The 15784-nt window shown below is 43.2% G+C and overlaps 1 protein-coding gene across 2 annotated transcripts in view; it reads left to right on the top strand.

Annotated features, from left to right (window-relative positions):
- TMEM132B (transmembrane protein 132B) overlaps positions 1-15784 on the top strand; it is a 274830-nt gene that overhangs the window by 170300 nt on the left and 88746 nt on the right. Inside the window, exon 1 of one of the 2 annotated variants that reach the window (XM_033098166.1) lies at positions 5994-6065. The exons of the other annotated variant lie outside the window; for it this stretch is intronic. The gene's annotated coding sequence lies outside the window, so the exon portion shown is untranslated. Of the gene's footprint in view, positions 1-5993; positions 6066-15784 lie in introns of those variants that run through there. 2 annotated transcript variants of the gene reach the window in all.

Below are 15784 nucleotides of genomic sequence, written 5' to 3'. Positions count from 1 at the left end.
GCCAGCATGGTGATTTTGTATCAGAGCCCTTAGGCCAAATTTCTAAGGGGTGGTTGGTGAAACTAACTGAGGGTGTCTTGCAAAATGGATGCCAGTGGAAATGGCTTTTTATTTGGCCTTTTGTGTTGGTGTTTGTTAGAAACCACAGCTACTCCATTAAATCATTTTATTTTCATGTCGTTATTGTGACATATTTATTTCTTTTTTGACATGTTTATTATTGTAATATGATGCCACTGACCAAATCGAGCATTGAAACCATGAAACCTCCCCCAGTTCCAGCGCAAGCATTTGGCAAAAGCTGAATCAAATGAACTGACGAGTGGTTGCCTCCCTGTCTGTCCCCACCATCACTCCTCCTCAAGTTTCCTGGAGAAAATTCCTGACGCTCTGGAAGTGTGTGTTTAACACAGACAGTCTGGATGGCATCGATTCTTGCCCTGAGCCTTTAAACCTACAAAGAAGGTATTATGCGGGTTAGCCCCCTTTCTGCGTGACAAGAAACCTCTGTGTCTTTGAAAGGGCATTTTCTTTGGCTTTACCCGGTTCCGTGGCCAGCATGCTCTCTTTCTTTCCACACGTACGGGCAGAAAGCGATTCCATATTCTGTTGACCCTGAGCGGTTTGCAGCCAGCTTGATGCTGTTTGCAGGAGGGTGGGCAGCTTCCTACCCGAGGTGTTCCCAGATGACCCCCCTGATGGTTTTTAATTAATAGACTTTACTTGTCAGGCAAGTTGGAAATTTACAGAGAAACTGGGCAGACAGTACAGAGATTTCCCATATCCAGTCCCTACCCACTCCACCCCTAGTTCGCCACGTATTAACACCTTATATTAGTCACATTTGTTACGGTTCATGAACCAATACTGATCCTTTATTATTAACGAAACTCCATTATACTTTATTCAGATTTCTTTAGTTGTTACCTAAAGTCCTGTGTTTTGGGTCCCACGTTACATGTAGTCGTCGTGTCTCCTTAGGCTCATCTCTGCTGTACCAGTCTCTTAGACTTTCCTTGTTTTTGATGAGCCGGACAGTCTGAGTGAGTACTGGGCTGGGATGCAGTGGATGCCCCCCTATTGGCAATGGCTGGATGTCCTCCCTCTCGATGAGATGGCAGTTACAGGTTTTGGGGAAGTGCCATCTTCATCCCCCCGTAGCAAGAGTACAGATTACCAACGTGACTGATCACTACGGAGGTTGACCTTGGTCATCTTTAGGAAAGATTAACTTATGAACGGTTTTAAGCATCCTTTCCAATATAGAGAATATTGTAACAAACACCCATCAGTCTATCCCATAGCTTTGTCTCCGGTGGATATTTCCCCAAATTTGCTGCAGAGCTTAAAAAAAACCCAAAAGCAAACACACATAACCCTCTTCCTATTGCCCTCCCCGTCCTCCGTCCTGAGATTTAACCACTATCCTGAATTACATGTTTATCCCTCTTAGGAATGTTGATTTAATTTTACTATATAGGTGCTGCTCTGGTCTGAACGTCTGCGTCTCCCCCAAATTCACAGGCTGACATCCTGACCCCAAAGGTGATGGTACTTGGAGGTGGGGCCTTTGGGGGGTAGTGAGATCATGAGGGCAGACCCCTCATGAGTGAGATTGGTGTCCTCTTAAAAGAGACCCCAGAGAGCTCCGTCACCCCTTCTGCCAGGTGAGGACACAGGTAAAAGACAGCCGTCTGTGAACCAGGAAGTGGGAGCGTCTCCCCAGGTACTGAACCTGCCAGCACCTTGCTCTTGGACTGGAATGCAGTCTCCAGCACTGGGAGAAATAAGTGTCTGTGGTTCATAAGCCCGCCCCACCCCCCGCAGTCTGTGCTATGCTGGTAGAGCAGCCCAGACTAAGACAGGTAACTTCCTGTAGATACCGTCGTAGGGTGTTTTCAACCCGTACAAATGGCACTGTGTGCTGGCACTCATTCTGCAACTTGCCATTTTGGCTCCGTGTACCATTTTCTAAATTAAATCCTGTCGATTCATGTAGCTCTTGTTCTTTTATTGCCCCAGATGAATAATAGTGCATAATGCACGGACTTCATAATTTATTTACTCATTCTTCTATTGATAGATGAATATTGTTTAAACTGGTTGCTCTTATAGAGCCTACTGCACACTTTTGTATGTGCAATCTTAAATATTTGCACTAGTTTTTCAGGGATAGTGGTTTTTAAATTGAGATTGTAACCCATTCATGAGTCATGACACCTATCCAAAAAAAAAAAAAGAAAAAAAGAAAGAGGGGAAATTTAATTAGATTAGCGCAGGTTAGAAAATATCAGAATCCATAGCATATAATAAGGAAAAGGATTTCACGAAACTTCAGTGTCGCTTACATACGGTATGTGATGTTCCTGAGTTGCCATACGAAAGCTATTTCTTACTGGGGGCGGGAGTGACAAAATGTGATGCCAAGCTCCAGGGTCTGTCCCAGCAGGGGGACTGCTGCCTACCTGGCCATATGTATCTTTGACTTTCTGCTGCCACGTTGCTCGCCACAATAGTTTACCAGTTGGCAAGTTTGTGTAGGAGGTGACAAGGTTTCTTAAGCTACTGAGTGTTTCAGGAGCTAGTCCTCGTATGTGTTATTTTGGGCTGATGTTCGTCTAGCTTGATTTTATGGATCTGCTCTTGGTGTTTGGTCAGAGAAACACTCATCTTGAAGACACGCCATTTAATTTTCTGGCTGTCAGGTGGCAGGATGAGGTTATCCCTCTTTTCAAAAGAATGATTTAAGTAGGGAATAATGAATGCAAAACGCTGTAGTTAAACAGCAGCGGATAAGTTGATGGATCGGTTGTCACTTGGATCTTGCTATAAAGGGAAAGAAAACGATATTTAATCATTTTCAAAAAATAAAAACAGCGATGATAGATTTGATGCATTTGGACGCCGAGCGATTCATTAGGGCAAACGATGATTTTCCAGTGAATAAAGGGACCTTGCATCTCCCCCGGGATGAAACAGTTGCAAAGCGAAGAAGCTTGTATTTTCAAGAGCACATCAAGTCTCTTGAGTCATCTAAATGCAAGACCACTTGCTACCCAGCATTGTGTCGTCCCTTGGATCTGGGGAGCAAACCGATAGGCCATGAGCCTGTTTTGTTTGACTTGCAGAGTGTTTTCTTTTTTCCCCTTCAATTTGGGCCAACATTAAAAAAAATCAGGACATTTGACTTAAAAATATACATGTCAGGCATCAGTGAAGAAAGCAGAAGGTCTGCCAACCTGGAGTCAGGCTGCTGTCAGATGGCCCCCAGGGCTGGGACCGATTGAGGCTGCTCAGGTCCGAGGGGACTCTGCTCTCTTGTTGAGCACATTCCCTACTGTCCCCTACTGTCCCCTGAAAACTGGGTAAAAATTCTGAACCCCATCCCAATATGTGTGGTGGAGTTTCCTCACCGTCACCGAGCAGGGCTCGCACACCAGCTGGTGTCCTGCAGTTCAGCTCCGTCCTGACAGTGTTTACCTGGAGAGATGTCAGATCCCACAGGCTGAGAACTCAGTCCCACGAGATCGCCCCCCACTTCAGATGCCACTCGCCAATCCAGGCTGTCCCCTGGGCTTCTGACCGGCCTGCTGTAGGTCAGAGGTTTTCACGACACGCTCCTCGGGTTCGATTCATTGGCCAGAGCGGCTCCCAGAACTCGGGGAAGCATTTTACCCACTAGGTCACTGGTTTGTTCTGAAAGGATATAGCTGAGGAATAGCTGGAGGAAGGTTTGCACAGGGCCAGGTGTGGGGAAGCGACATCTGCCCTCACCTGGCGCGCCACTCTCCTCGAATCTCCTTGTGTGCGCCAACCCCGAAGCTCTCCAAACCCTGTCCTTTTGGGTTTCTGCGGAGGCCTCATGACATAAGCATGACTGATTAAAAATCATTGGCCACTAGCGATTGAGTCAGCCTCCAGCTCCTCTCCTCTCCCGGAGGTGGAGGTCAGACGGAGGTAGGCAGTCGAGGCAGGGGTATGGGATGCAAAGTTCCAAGCCTCTCATCACATGGTTGGTTTCCCAGGCAACCATCACATCCTTTGGGCTTTCCAAAAGTCACCGTATTAACACAAGAAGACGCCTTTACCACTCTCACGTAAGGAATCCCAAGATATTAGGGACTCGGTGCCCAGGACGAAGACCAAATACATGTTCCTTAGTACACTCACAGTGTCTCCCTGGGGTTGGCTGTGAGTTGCGTTTATCATTAAGCGCACAGTAGGGTTTTTCTTATAGGAGAGAACGATCTCTTGATATCACCACTTACTAGCTGTGTGACTTTGAACAAGTTCCTTAGACTTCTTTTGCCTCTGTTTCCTCAACTTTGAAACAGGGAAATTTTTGTATCTACCCGATAGAGTGACTGTGGGATTAAACTACTTTATCTATGAGAAATGCTGATAACAGAGTTTGGCGCAGAGTGAGTGACTTGTAAGTATTGCCTGAATTAATATTATTAGGACCCTCCTCTGTTTCAAGACAGAGAGTGATGTGTTTCAAGATACACAAGAAAGCACATTTCTGTGTAACAAAGACTATTCCTGTATGATTAATATGCAAATAACAGGTTAACGTGTTGAAAGAATCAATGTGAAACACCCCTGAGAAACAAACCTTGGTGCCTCTGTGATAAATACACAGAGAAGATGTATCATGAAAAACGTAATGAAACAATACAAGGGCTCAGATTTCAACAGCATCCTCTCTACATGCAAATAAGCGAGTGCTGCTTCTGGGAGCCGCACACGCGTGACGTACCCGCGGGGTCTCACTCCTGAGCGTGTCTGCCGGCCCTTCAGGTGTCTGAGACCCCGCACGCCCACCCACCACTGGGCTGTGGCAGAAGCAGCCCTGGGTGACCTGGGAAGAGTCTGGGGCCCAGGGAAGGGGTCTTTCTGGAGGCAGGTGCGGCCTGGGGTGTAGGCAGGGCTGGGTCCGTGGCGGCCCCACACCTCTGCCAGCCTGTGAGTCAGTCAGACCACAGACTCTCTGCGTCTTCTGTAAAGTGGGGCTTTCCTTGCAGGCCCGCAGAGGGGATTAAACGCAGTAAAATACGGAGCAGCCCAGCCTCGGTGAACCTCGTTCTTCCTGCTTCTTCCCTCCGCAGAAATCCTCCCTGAGGACTGGAACCAAATGCAGTGGTTTGGAGGATGTTTTTCCTCTAAAACCGATTTCCTTAACCCACAATACACAATAGGTGAATGAAAATGGATCCTTAAAGAGAATTTCCAGGTCCATTTTGCTTCCCGCCCCCCAGAAACTCTTGAGGATTCCACTTTTACCTGTTTCAAAGGGCAGCAGCAAATAAAGTGGTCAATTTGCTGGGGGCCGAGACCATGATTTATTGAGGAATGAAAAAGAGAGGAGGTTCAGAAGGCACCAGGAGAGGAAATTGGTGTGGAAAATGCTGTTGCTGCCGTCGGGAGAGCAGAGCTGGTGACGTCTGATACGGAGAGACGGAAAGACGGCAGTCAGTCCTCAGCAAATGATCCCCCGGAAGATAAGAGAAGGTGTTCTGGTTGGGAGCCAGGGCCAACTCCACCGCCCTGGGCCCGCCTCACAGGAGGCGGCTTCTCTTAGCACCTGAAGGTCGTCTCGGGTAAAACCACAACCTGTCTGTCCTGTCAGTGCAGCTGGGTTTTGGACACACAGAAAAACCGATCTTTGTATGACAACTCCAGGTACTCGTGTGAATTGAGTGGGCCAAGCGAAGATGATCTGTGGGTCAGAGGTGGCCCCTGGTCTCACCTGTCAACTCTCAGACACTAGCTGATCCGTGTGAGTTGTGAGAAAGCAGACCGAGGGATGCGTGGCTCTCCAGGCTCTCCTTATCCGGGGACGCGTTCCGATTTTCACGTGTCACCACCACCCTGTTCCGTGCTGCTCTGCACCTTTCCTGCATGGACGTCACTCTGAGAACCAGGACTCTGTCTCAGCAGCGTGTCAGGGAGCTGTGTCTGCCTCGGGGGACGCTGCCTAAGGCACTTCTATTACTTTTCTTCTCCAAGGTGGAAAGTGGGCTTCCGTCGGTTTTCCTGTTACCTGTCCACAGCTGGAGACTCAGGTGTGCGATGGAGGATTGTCTCACTGGTGGGGAGAAGGGGCTGGGGGTGAAGTGCAGGTCCGTGGGAACGACGGCTATGAATGAGGCGTCCGTGGTGTAACGTGATTTCCCCGTGATTTCCCGCAGGGACGGAGGCAGGTGACCTCTGACCCTGTGAACTTCACATGGGGGGAGGAGGGGGAGCGTTGCTGTGAGCCCTCTGTGATTACTGGTCAGTCCCCGAAAGACTCTTAAGTGGCGTTCCCAGGATGCCTCCCTGCTGGATTCCTGCTTTAAGAGCGTTGTCGGCAGCTGGGTAACAGTCACCGCTGTGGACGTTTTGCACTCTGTTTTCTCGGTCATGGCTCTTCCTTAGGATAGAAAGGGAGCTCACCTTAAATAGAAACATTATAATTAAGCATTTCAACCAAAGCAGAGTTGTAGCTACGGTGGTCATTTTTCATTGTCATCAGATGCCATTGGAGCTAAATAACCCATCGAAACTAAGAAAACATTTTTTTTTTTTAAAAAACATCTGTTAACAATGATAGTCTTTATTCTACTTGTTTTCTCTGGTGCCTTAGTGACAATGAAAGAGAAGGCACCCGTGTGGCATTGAGCTGAGGTGGGAAGGGCAAGGCTGGGGGACGTGTGGTATTTTCCTGGGGTGGTTTATTCAAGTTGGCTTGCCATGGTGGGGAAACGTATGTCTATTTGGGGTGCCTGCTGGGTTGAGAGGTGTCATTTTTTTCACCGTCAGTCCTCTCCTTTCTCTTAAAGTTGAGAATAGGTCTTTTCCTCATTTGCACACAAAAGACCTGGGATCTGTACTAGGACAAAACATTCCTAATTATTGGAATGACACCTCACTTTTATACATGCCTCCGAGTGTGCATGGAACGTTTTCCTTTATTTCATTCTGTGTAATTTAAAAAGGAATTCAAGGTCATTGTGGAAAAATTGAAAAGCAGAAAGTCTAAAGAAACCACTGTTAACACTGTTTCCAGCTCCACTTTAGTGCTCTTATTCTCTGAATTTATTATGTTCTCCGTAAACAATTTTCTCTCCTGCTTTTTTGGGGGCTTCATATTTTATCACAGGCATTTACCGTGGTAATTGCAAACTTTCTGTAAGCTTTTCCATAGCTCCTCTCTATTTCTTTAATGAATGTTACATAATTTACTTAATTTCCCTAATGGGACCAGTTAGGTTGTTTTTAAATATTGTACTGTTCGAAATAATACTGGAAACTCCATCTTTTAGATTACTTCCTGAGGTACATTTCTGGAAATGATGGTACCAGTTGTTGATACTTTTAAAGGCTTACTATATGCTTTGGAAAGATGCTTCTCCAACAGTATCAGCTAATATTTGTGATGGTCAGTGTGCTGCATTCACTTGGCCAGGCGACAGTCCCTGGTTATTCAATCAAATACAAATCTAGATATTGCTGTGAGGTACATTGTAGGTGTGATTGACATTCATAATCAGTCGATTTAACTGAAGGAGATGATCCGAGAGAATCTGGTGGGCCTGATCTAATCAGGTGAAAGGCCTTTGAGTAGAACTGACGTTTCCCAGAGGAAGAAGAAATCCCCTCTGCAGACAACGTCAGCTCCTGGAAGTGTTTACCCTACCCTTCCTGAAGGCACGCCCAGTAGGTTTTGAACTTGCCTCGCCATGCCCTGCAGTTATGTACGTCAACTCCTTGCAATAAATCCCTTAACCCATCTCCTATGGTTCCATTTCTCTGGTTGAACCCTGATGGATTCACTACGATAAAAAGGCTGTGAAATGCTCACCTTGTCTCATTCTTATGGTATTATTATCGTATGAACACTTTTGCTTATTGGGTAAATATAAAATGTATTCAACTATTTTCTAAATTGCTTTTCTCCCTAGTGGGACCAAACCACTTTCGGATGTCTTGTGACCATTTATTTGTATTTCTCTTTGGGTAATTGTCTTTTCTCATCTTGGGTAGTGACACAAGTCTATGTCTGTTTGTATCCCGACTCGATCGTTTACCAGTGACCTTGGTTGCCTCCGTTTCTTCACAGGTAAAATGGGGTCGTAATAGGACCTACCTTTGCCCGTTGTAAATGTTTTGCTTCGCAGCCCCCAATTCACCCTTCAACGCCTGCTCTGAGACGCTGAGCATTTTCCCTTGGCCTCGATCATATGTGAAGCTTTGTCAGTAGACGGCGCTGGAGGGACACGGCAGAAGGAAGGGCCTTCTCATCCCCAGTGCTTCTGTTTGGTCTTCTTCCTGCAACCGCTTGGTGCAGCTGTTTTGGGGGGACAGGTGGTGTCACGCCACCCCAGCGGTGAACCCAAGTGTGCAATCCGCCAGTGAGCTCAGTCCCGGCCTGGCCTGGAGACACCTGGCTGGGCCTTTTCAAGTTGGACACTGCACCCCCCGCCTTGTGCAGCCCTGCCAGGCAGCAGGCTCCGACGTTTGCTGTATGCCCACCTGCCCTCCCTGGTCCTCCTGTACCTGGGAGACCTGACTCTATTGCTCCTGGTCTATATTCCTTCCTCCCTTTCTGTTGGGTCGATTAGAGAAAGGATGGAATAATAAATAAGTGGTCTGTGTGCTGTGATATTGCATACTCATTGTTCTACCAGCTACTCTAGAGAATTCAACATGTCACTTTTATTTCTTGGAGTCTAATATTGGTACCTAGGCCATATTTCCACAGTTCCTTGTAATATTTTAATTCCATTCATCATGTTCCTGAATTATATGTCTTGTTGTGTAGATTACTACTCCATCCGTGTTATTTTATATAGTCAATATTTACTTATATTACCTGTGCATTTGTAGTTTCTTTGCTCGTTTTCCTTTCTACATGTCTCTTCTTCCATCTGGGATCACTTTTATGCTGCCTTCGTTAGTATTTTATTTAATAGTGTTTGCTATAGGTAAATATGATCCGTTTTGCTGGTATGAAAATGCTTTTGCTGCCTCTTTGTTCTGGAAGAACACTTTCCCTGGCAGGAGACATCTCAGTTGGCACATATTTTCTCTGGGTACTTTGAATATATCATTATATTGTCTTCTGGCTTACATTATTTGTGTTGAGCAGTTACTGTCAGTCTAACTATTCTTACTTTCAAGGCAATCATTCTTTTTTTGTGTGTGGCTGTTTTTCAAAAACTCAAAAGATTCTTGAGGTATTATTTGGATACATAGAAAACACTATTTAAATGTACATTTTGATGAATTTTGACAAACGTATTCACCTGACTAATCGCTTCCACTAGCAAGATGCACACTGTTGCCATGACAACTACAGGTTTCTTTGTGTGTGATCCTAGTCAACCTTCCCCCACACCCTTGTTCCCAGGCAACCACCTTGTTCCCAGGCAACCACTGACCACTCTCCATCTCTGCACAGTAGATGGGCCTTTTCTCGGGTTTCACAGAGATGAAAAGATGTGTCTGGCATCTTTTGCTCAGCACACTCTTTGGGGATCGACCCGTGATGTTGTCTGTATCAAGCCCTCATTTCTCCTGCTCTCCCCAGTAGCTTTCCATTGTGTAGATACATTTTGTTACCTGTTTGTGCTGCCATGAACATTCACACGCAAATCTTTGTGCGGACGTATGTTTACATTTCATATGTGGTGAAGTACCCAGGAGTGCGATCACCGGGTCATGTGGTAAGTATATGTTTAATTTTGTAAGAAACTCCCCAGTGGTGTTTCACGGTGATCGGATCGTTTCCCACCGCCTGTAGCAGTGTCGGAGAGTTTCAGTTGCTCCTTGTCCTTATCCACATTTGCTATTGTCAGTCTTTAATTTTAGCCATTCTAGCGACTATATAGAGGTGTCTCATTGTGGTTTTATTTACATTTCCCTAATAACAAAATATCTTAAGCATCTTTTCCTGTGCTTATTTGCTAGTCTTGTATCTTCTTTGTTGAAATGTCTGTTCAAATCTTTTGTCCGTTTAAAAAAATCAGGTTGATTGTTTTCTAATTATTAAGTTGTAAGAGTTGTTTTTATATTCTGGATACTAGTCTCTTATTAGATACATATTTTGTAAGCATTTTCTTCTACTCTGGCTCCCCTTTTCATTTTCTTACCAATGCCTTTTGAAGAACACAAGTTTTAAATTTTTAATGAGGCACAGTTTATCAATTTTTAATTTTATGGTTCATGATGTTTCTGTCCTATTTTTCACCCCACCCAAAGTCACAAAGATTTTGTATTATAGTTCCATGTAGGAGTTTTATGGTTTTAGATTATATGCTTAGGTCTATAATGGGAGAGAGAGAGAGAGAGAGCGAGAAACAGTGTGTGTGTGTGTGTGTGTGTGTGTGTGTGTGTGTGTGTGGTAAGGATCCAGGTTCTCTTCTTTCCTTTTGTTTTTTTTGATCCCTCCCTCCCTCTCTCCTTCCCTCCTCCTCTCTGTCTGTCCCTTTCTCCCTTCTTTCCTATGTTCTGTTTTTGCCAATTTCCCAGTACATTTGTTGAAAAAAGATTCTTCCCCATTGAAGTACCTTCATACCCTTGTTGAAAATCAATTGACTACATCTATATGTATATTTGCAAGTCAGTCTCTGGACTCTCTATGCTGTTCTATGTAACTATGTCTATTTGTCCACATTATCCAAATTATTTTGAAACCAGGTAGTATTACCTCTTCAACTTTCATATTCTGTTTCAAAATTGTTCTGCTGTTTTGAGTCTTTTGAATTTTAATATCAGTTTTGAAATCAGTTTATCAATTTCTACAGAAAAGCCTGTTGGAATTTTGATTGCGGTGAACATTGAATCTGTAAGGTCAGCTGCTTGGGGGAGAATAACATACATTTTAATCATCTTGATTCACGAGTAGGTAATGATTCACGAGTAGGTAATAGCTGCCAATTGATTCAGGTATTCTAAATATTTGCTCAGCAATGTTTTTGAGTTTTTAGTGTGTAGATATTGCCAATACTTTGTTGAATTTATCCCTAAGTAGTCCCTGCTTTTTTGATGGTATTGAAAATGGTATTCTTGCTTAAAATTTTAATATCCAACTACAAATTTAGAAATGCAATTCACTTTTGATATTGATGTTATAGTCTGTGTCTTTACTGATGTCACGTAGTAATTCTAAAGCCTTTGGTTTTTTGTTTTTGGTGTGGATTTCTCAGAACTTTCTACATGGATGACCATTGGTTATGTTGCCTTCTAATAAAGACAGAGTACTTCTTTTCCAATTTGGGCACTTGCTCTTTCTCTTTCTTCCCTTATCATTGAGAATGCCAGGGTAGTGTTGTACAGAGTGGTGACAATGGACCATGTTGCCTTCTTCCTGATCTTACGGAGGAAGCATTCAATCTTTCACCATTAATATAAGGTTAGCTTTAGTGTTTATTTTTATTTTGGGGGGATATGTTTATTTTATTTATTTATTTATTTATTTATTTATTTATTTATTTATTTATTTATTTATTTATTTATTTATTTATTGGGGAAGGGAAACAGGACTTTATTGGGGAACAGTGTGTACTTCCAGGACTTTTTTCCAAGTCAAGTTGTTGTCCTTTCAGTCTTAGTTGTGGAGGGTGCCGTTCAGCTTCAAGTTGTTGTCCTTTTAGTCTTAGTTGTGGAGGGCACAGCTCAGCTCCAGGTCCAGTTGCCATTGCTAGTTGCAGGGGGCACAGCCCACAATTCCTTGCGGGAGTCGTACTGGCAACCTTGTGTTTGAGAGGACGTGCTCCAATCAACTGAGCCACCCGGGAGCTCAGTGGGGATGTGTTTATTTTAGATTGAGGAAGTTTTCTTCTATTTCTACTTTGCCAAAAGGATTTATTATGTCGACTTGAGTTAAATTTTCTCGGTTCATTTATTGCAGTTTTCTTAAATTTTTTTTGTACTGTGGTGAAGAATATGGATTGATTTTTGAAATGTTAAGTCAGAGAGAGAGAGTACACATATTTTAGAGTAAGCAAGCAACAGTGCAAATAATAGAGCAAATGGGGGTAAAGTGTTAAGGGTCAAAAGCAAAGAAAAAAAGCAAATGAAAGTAAACCTGAGTATTTTTCATACTATTCTTATTCTGGCAACTTTTCTGTAAATTTGAAATTGTTTCCAAATAAAATGTTAAATATTACAAAACAAAGCTAAGACTTTGCCCAAGAACTCCTGTATCACATTCCTCTGTGGGTTCATTTCTGAGCTGTTGTTTCGAATATTCATGATTTGAGAGTTCATATAGCCTTGTTTCCTCCTGTGTCTGGTTATTTTTTGTTATGTTTTCAGACATGTTCGTGGCATTGAGTCCTTAGATGGTGTCACCTTTCTGCAAGGGGGTTTATGTTTGCTTTTGCAGGTGCCTAAGGGGCCCTAGCACTATAGGAACCAAAGTAAACTCGGATCCCCTTAATACACTTCCAAGGACTGACATGATTTAAAAAACAATTCAGCTGTAGCCTATTTCTGATCTTATCCCTGTGGTGTGGCCCTTGGGGTTTCCCAAATGTACGTGTGTGTGTGTGTGTGTGTATTCACTAGGTCTCTGCCACTTTGTGGGCTCTGAACTCTAGTCTATGCCCGTCCCCTGGTGAGACTGTCAAAAGCTCTCAGCCCCCAAATGCCCCTTTGATATAGACTAATTCCTTTGGAGACAGAGGACTCCAGTCCCAGGTTCATCTCCCCAGGTCCCTGTCATCTTCTGGATTCTGGCCCAGTATTTCTTCACTTTTTTGTTTTATTTTTTTTGATGCCTTCAGTAAATCATCTTTATATTTCAACCAGCTTTTCTTGTGTCCTCAGCAGCAGAGCTGGTTGGGATTACCCAGGCAACCGTTCCTGAGAGCCAAGAGTCTCCCAACTTGATGTATTTTTTTCTGTTAAGATATAATTAACGTATAACTTTGTATTAGTTTCAGGTGTACAACATAATGATTCAATATGATCACCACAATAAGCCTGGTTAACATCCTTTACTACACATAGTAACAAAAAATTTTTTCCTTGTGATGAAAACGTTTTAGATCTACTCTCTTAGCAACCTTCAGATATACAATATAATATTAAATATAGTTACTATGCTGTATATTACATCCCCAGGACTTATTTTATAACTGGAAGTTTGTACCTTTTGACCCCCTTCACCCATTTCACTCACCCCCCACCCCCTGCCTCTGGCAACCACCAATTTATTCTCTGTATCCATGAGATTTTGTTTTTTAGTTTCCACATATAAGTGAATCATATGGTATTTGTCTTTCTGTGACTTATTTCACTTAACATAATGCCCTTACCGTCCACCCATATTGTCGAAAATGGCAAGATTTCTTTCTTTTTGTGGCTGAATAATATTCCATTGTATGTATGCACCACATTTTCTTTATCCATCACCCATTGGTGGACACTTAGGTTGCTTCCATGTGATGGCTATCGTGAATAACGCTGCTGTGAACGTGGGGTGCAGAGATCTTCAGCTTGATTCTTTTAAGTCCTCAAAAACTGCCAATAGCAGGGGTGTACCGTGGCCTATGCAACCATTCGTGCCACGATGGTCATTTAGTTAGTTTACAAATTTTTACTGTAGTACCAAATGGTAGGCTAATCATATTTGCACATGTCTCCTTGTGGACGTGCATAAGTACTTTTCTAGAAAAGTTTCTGGGAAATGCAAATGCTAAGTCACAGGGTTTATGTATGTTGACTGTTTTGAAACAGCCCATTGTTTTCTAGAATGGCTGTGCTAACCAATACCGTCCCAGTGTGTGTGAGAGCTCTCTGTATCCACCTTAGTGCTCGGTATTAGACAATCTTTTAAATGTAGTCAGTTTGATGCGTGACAATAATATCCCCTTATTGTTCGGATTTTCGTTTCAGTGACTGTTGCAACTTCGAACATCTTTTCATATATTTACTGGCCATATATATTTCCTTTTCTGTCAAATCCTTTTTCATATCTTTTGGCTACGAGTTCATTTTTCTTTATTGATTTATAGATGTTCTTTACGTATTTTCAATATGAATTTTTTATTTCTGTATCAAGTATTGTCTTGATTTTGTCACTTTTCTTCACTTTTTATGGAGTCTTTTGTCTTCTATACATTTAAAATTGTATGTAGTCAAGTGCTCACTCTTATATTTTATGACTGCATTTTATCTTTTATACCAAAATCTTAAACCATGTCTCCTATAATTTTCCTAACAATGCTGATTTTTTTTTTTTGCATCTCAATGAGTTGTATATGCAGTCCAAAACTAGATTTTTTTTGTTGTTCACTCACATTTTCTGAGCTTTCGCGACTTGCATTTTACTTTCAAATTTCGTGGGATGAATTTTAAATGAGAGTATTTGGTGACCTTTTTGTCAACTGCAAAAGGAGTTGCTTTTTCCATCACATCTCTTCTCCTTCTTTCTAGTTTTTTTTCTTCTCCCTAATGATGACAAGAAGAAGCCTCAGCATAACATGGGGACAGTACCCTGGGTCCAGCATCAGGGCAGATGGACAGGAATTCCCTAGCTTGCTGTGTGTCTGTCCAGGGACAAACATTTCTCTATTTGGGCCTCACTTTCCTCGACCTGAAAACGAGAGCCTGTGAGTTTCTGTGCAGCTCTCATATTTCTGTAATACCATCGTGATGAAATTTAATCTTTGAAAAGGTTCATATCAGTGTTGCTTAAGACCTTTGGCCTGAAAGTAAATTATACCTTGCAAACCAGGGGCATTAAAAAAAAATACTGAAAACCTTCTCTAGTCTAGTTATTTCCCAAAGGTCATCTGCAGTCTATTTAGAGACCTTCCATGAAACAACAGAAACAAGAGGTGACCAACTACTTCACATTGTATCCTTTTTACATTCTACTCTATCCTTTTCATATTGTATCCTTCTATTGTATCCTTTTCATATCCTACCTGTTCCCAGGGTACATGGCTTCTTAAACTGTGCCAGTTTGTGGGGACAGGTGACCGTCACCAAAGCCCAGTGAGAGAATGCAGGAATTCTCAGGCTTGTGTGTGCCAAACCCGCTTGTCTCTGTGCCATGGCCAGCCACACTGCCCTTCTGGGTCGTCACTGGCTTGTTAATTACTGTTTGGGCAGCTTGTCCTAATCCCCTACCCTAGGAACGGGGCCAGGCCCAACAGAAGACAGCTCTTGTCCTTGCTGAATTCTCTATTGTTTGGCTTCTGCACATGGCCCCGGAGAGCTGAATGGAGCTTTCAAGTAGGGCTTGTTTGAACAGAGACTTAGGGCTCTGGCTTTGACCCACCTATGCCAACGAGGCCCTTTTTTGAAGGCCAAATTTCCGTTTTCAGAAACAGGCAGCGAACTTATCATCACGACAACCTCACAGTTAAGAAGCGCTGCAGCCTAACTTTGATGTGGCATCTGAAATAAAGTAATAAGTGTCAAATAGGATACTGGCTAGGGATTCATTGTGTCTCTTCTCCCTGGCTCAGTTTTCCATCCTGAGTCTCTTCATGGCAGCAGTTACGCAGAAAGATGGCAACAGGAGACGTCTGCATAAACTAGGTGTGTGTGTGTGTGTGTATGGTGTTCCTGGTTATTCCCAGCAGTGCACTGGACGTGAAGGTGACAGAGTGAGCGAGCTCTCTGTTTCGAAATCAACTGCCTGCCCTTAACCTGGCCTCTTCAGTAATTTAAGGTCTTTCATCGAGCCATTTGCAAAGACAGAGCTGTGATCACAAGCATCTTGCTTAAAGCCTAAAAGAGAAAACATCTCTGTCATCCAGAAATCTGCTTATTTGTCTCTTAG

Source organism: Rhinolophus ferrumequinum, chromosome 25, assembly GCF_004115265.2.
Source record: "Rhinolophus ferrumequinum isolate MPI-CBG mRhiFer1 chromosome 25, mRhiFer1_v1.p, whole genome shotgun sequence".
Lineage (NCBI taxonomy): Eukaryota > Metazoa > Chordata > Mammalia > Chiroptera > Rhinolophidae > Rhinolophus > Rhinolophus ferrumequinum.
The sequence above is the reverse complement of the archived record's forward strand: the minus strand, read 5'-3'. Positions and strand labels throughout refer to the sequence as shown.